Source organism: Triticum dicoccoides, chromosome 3A (assembly GCF_002162155.2).
Source record: "Triticum dicoccoides isolate Atlit2015 ecotype Zavitan chromosome 3A, WEW_v2.0, whole genome shotgun sequence".
Lineage (NCBI taxonomy): Eukaryota > Viridiplantae > Streptophyta > Magnoliopsida > Poales > Poaceae > Triticum > Triticum dicoccoides.
In genome coordinates, this window is record NC_041384.1 from 470,517,415 (window position 1) to 470,522,045 (window position 4,631).

The window sequence follows — 4,631 nt, forward strand, 5'->3', positions numbered from 1 at the left end:
GGGGTGGCGACGCATGGAAGCATCCAGGGCATCGGGGACGCAGGCAGCCAGGCAGGAGGTGGCTCGGGCGTGTGTGCGCGCGCAGCGAGCACACACTCTGCCTATTGGCCTAGGGAGGAAGACGACAGGGGAGGTGGAGGTGTGCTGGGCCGGCACAAGGCCAGGCCAGGTGGGCTGCACAGTGCTGGGCCTCGGGGCTGTGGGTAAGCGCCAGGTAAAACCTTTCTCTCTCCTTTTTGTTTTCTATTTTAGTTACTGTTTTCTATTTGTTTCAATTTGTTTTGATTTAGTTCAAGCACTAAATCATTTTTGTTTCTTCTGATAATTTTTGCAGGGACTGAAAGGAATATTCTAAAGCCCCTCACAAAATAACATAATTATTGAAGCATTAAATATATTTATAACATATATTTGCTCCAACTCAAATACAATATGAATTAATTCAAAAATCCATAAATGGCCAAGAAATATGCTCATCATTTTTGGCAGGGGTTTTCACCTTTATCATAAATCATGAACATTTTCAAAGGGCATTTTGGGGTCTTTGAAAAGATTTAAGTTTGAACCTGGTTGAATTTCATTTGCTGCTAGGGTTTATTATCCCCTATTTAAAGTTTAACTAAAATTTTAGACATGATGCAACACCAGATGCTAGCACTAAGCATTGCCCGAACTAGGGATGTGACAACTCACCCCCACTAAACAAGAATCTCGTCCCGAGATTCAAGCATAGGGTAAGATGAAGGGGGACGCAAACTTAACCCAATCTTCACGATCCAAGTTGCACTTCATAAGAACGTTGGTTCGATCACCATCTTTGTCTTGATGTCTTGCTCTGAGAACTCCAACCAACATGACAACGAGAGGGAAGGGAAAACTCTAGAAGGATCGATCTTCTTGAAGATCAAACAACTCAGGATCAACTCATGGAGTGAGACATAGGAACATCTCTCCAATTGAGATAGAAAGTTCACACCAGGGTGATGGAAATCAGACGACGAGGATTCAAGTTGGTAGGTAGTAATTCCACACTTGAGTAAGGTGGTGCAAGGTTTCAAAGTTGCAAGGAGATAATTGTCATGAACCCATAACAGGGCACCTCGGAGAAGGTGACTCGTTGAACTATTCCCTTAAGTGGCAAAAAGAATTACTTTTGATCCATAAATCATTGAAACTCTTCATACCAGCTTAAGGAAATTTACAATTGATCGTTTGAGATAGCTCGAAGAGATGGCATACTCGGACTAGGATGGATGATGTGGACTACCTTGTTGAAGACAACGCAAGGGATGATTTTGCTTACGCGTGCTCTCAAGAACTTGAGCATTTCCATATTCATCAAGGTTCTACCAACATCCGTGGCAAGGATCCTGGCAACACGACATACTACCATGATGACTAGTGATGGATGATGCGGATACAAAGGAAGATAACACCTTCTCAGATCTTCCCTTAGCGAGGCTAAGGGAACAGAATCTGGACGATCGACCGAGAGACATTTAGCACTCCGCTTCTAATGTTCTCCTTGATGTGCTAGCATAATCCATTCATAGATATGGTTTGATATCTAGAACATCAAGTAAAAGGTCGGACTTCGGAAGCTCAAGAATCCATAAGGAATAACTATGGAGGCAGATCCTGCGAGATCCTTATGGGGAGGTGACCAACTTCTTCAACCAGGATACTACAATAATAGGCCTTCCAACTAGGTGTGTTGGCCACGACATCCACGTTACCGGTTACAGAGAGACCAACAATATAGTTCTTGGAGTACATTCCAACCATCATATCTGCCTGAGATTCAGATCTGGTTGGTGTTAGGATATTCCAGACCCATCCAGTCTAGAAGGAAAATGAGAGTTTGCAACACAATTTGACGAGATGACGTTGCAAGATTCTCAGGGAATGAACTGCGATAGCAAGCTCCAAAACATGAGCTGGTTCTGCTACAAACCTGTGAACACGCTATCCAAGACGAGCATGACCACGTAGTAGTCTTATAGTAAAACACTATCGAGTTCAGGTGGGGGACCATCATCAAGGATTTCGAAGTCTTTACGCAAGTCCATGGATTAGATCCCAAGCGTAGACTTCTTTTCCTTGAACAAGTCAATCAATGGCTTGGTGTGCTAGGGAATACATATGGAGTGGAGGTAATTAATCTACCAAACCATAGAATACATTCACACATGCATAACTGACTTGGGATGGTACCCGAGGAAACAAAAACAATCTTTCTCGAACTCATGGCGGCAACTTGCACCAGGTGCACATGAATTCGAGGAAGTCACTTCTTCCATCCAAGCATAAGCTTCATGAACGGAGCACGAAGGCATTGCTTATAAATTTTCCAACACTAGGTTGATGTTCAACATGAATCATGGGGGAGATAAAATGCTGCTGATGGGCTCAACAACAACTCATCGGAATTTCCATATCACTGGACTTCCACCATCATGTGAACACGATGATAGTATTGGTCAGACCAAAAGATGTAATGGTGTATGCTCGAGGGATCAACCATGGTAAGACAACATTACGGACATTGTTGGTTCTGATTTGACTTGACGATAGCCCATACTCAAGTCAAAGTTTTGACAAGGCAATAGATCTAACAACCGGTCACGAGGAACAATTGATGAATATATCATCTTTCTTCAACACACACACACACACACACAAAGATAACCCTTCAGAAAGAACCAAATTCGGCAAAGCTTTTATCTTCCAACTCTCCAAGTTGTTGTTTAGCTTAACCAACTAGCTCAGGGGTATCCAACATAGATTCTTGGAGAAGGGGTGGTTTACTAGAAACCAACTTGATCACGAACTCAACATAACAGTCAGGGGACAACCTGGTAATGCTTACGAGAAGATCTTCGGAAAATCACGAACCACTGATATGTTACTAAGCTCGAGAACAATCTTGCTCTTTAGAGCAAGACGACATGATCAAATAAGCAAGGGATTGAATAATCCTAACTCATTGATCGAAGAGTGCACCGGAAAAAAAACTAGGTAGCTCGATCAATCTCAGAATGATGGTTCAATAACCAACACGCTAAGAATGAGAATATTGTCCATTTACTACCAAGCAACTAGTTGCTAGGAGTATTGATTTCACACATCACGGTTCACTTGTCGGTATTCCAGTTGTAACAACATGGATCCAAGGAGCGAATGATGATGGCGAAAAGTATCACTGCATCAAGAGTTCATAAGAGGTGGTGCAATTCTCATGACAATTCTGACATAAGGAGGCAACACTCCAAGGTAGAATAGAACAACAGCTGGATTGGCACTTTGATCTGCGGAATACAACTGTTTTGACCCAATCCTAGATATGGATGAGGTACTAGAGTTTGTTTCTCCTAGTCATTCCAGAATAGAATGGCTTGACGGATCACATGAATAACAGGCATCGATAACACCAATGCACAACTACTCTTGACCAAAAATTTATGGACTAGGGTCAGAATACAACTAAAGAGGGACAACTCAAAGGAACATATAATTTTCTGAGTTGTGGATGCATAGATCAGTATGTCGAGCAAAGCTCAACATTCCTTCCGGACAACCCATGCAGAAAGGTAGGACTAGCAGATTCAGAATGAAGAATGGAGAACTCATCAAGAGCACTCTGGTTGTAATCTTTTAGTTCAAAGAGCTTCTGCCATAGGCGGTTCGTAGTATTGGGAAGAAGGATATACCATGGACCTCGAGGACTAACGCAAAGGTTACTAATATCCTAAAGGAACTAGCAACACTATCAACATGAGGTAAGTAGGGTGAATCTCGGGTTCAAGAACCCATGGATAGAATACCTACTACTACATGGCATCACGGGATGCTTTCGAGAATGGTGGCCAGAATCATCACACCGGAACACAAAACATGGCTAGATTACTAGGTGACTCCCTAAAACACCTAGGGTCATAATAATAGCTCCAACATATATGTCGAGGCAACAGAATACCTCAACTCACCGATTAGTGTGATTAATCTGGCCCAAATGGACATCAGGAACAGGAGGAAGGGGTTTGCAAATGCATCAGACTACTTAGAAACCTGGGATGACTCGGACAGCATAACGGCTGTAATTGCTCAAAAAGATTTGAGACATCCTGCAAAATGGTGGCATAACCACTCAACATCACAATATCAAAGTTCTGAGATGAACTGCCAACACACAGAAGTAGTAGGAACCGAACTCGGGCTTAAACTCAACAATCCTAGTCAACTACAGTTTAGTAACACGTCATCCTGATAGATAGAAGAGAAGCCTAGTTCTTAACCCCGTAGAAAAGATAAGATGACTCAGATCAGAAGGTCATGAGGATAAGGAGTAAAAAGAGCCTTACGTTCCCTTCCACAATCAATTCCCCTACATAACTAAAGCATTTCTAGACACAACTTCGACCGGTTTGGCTTGGTAATCCTACAGGCAGTCAGACTCTGATACCAAAGCTGTCAGGACCCCGATTCCAAGTCACATCGATCTAGCCGGTAACACCTCATATCACTTTGCGGCCTCACGCACGGTATTCCCATGGGCGTCGCCTTACCATGGCCGGGACCGTTTGCGCCTTTTGGCTCACGTATATGATAGTGTCGCTAGCATCTATATGACA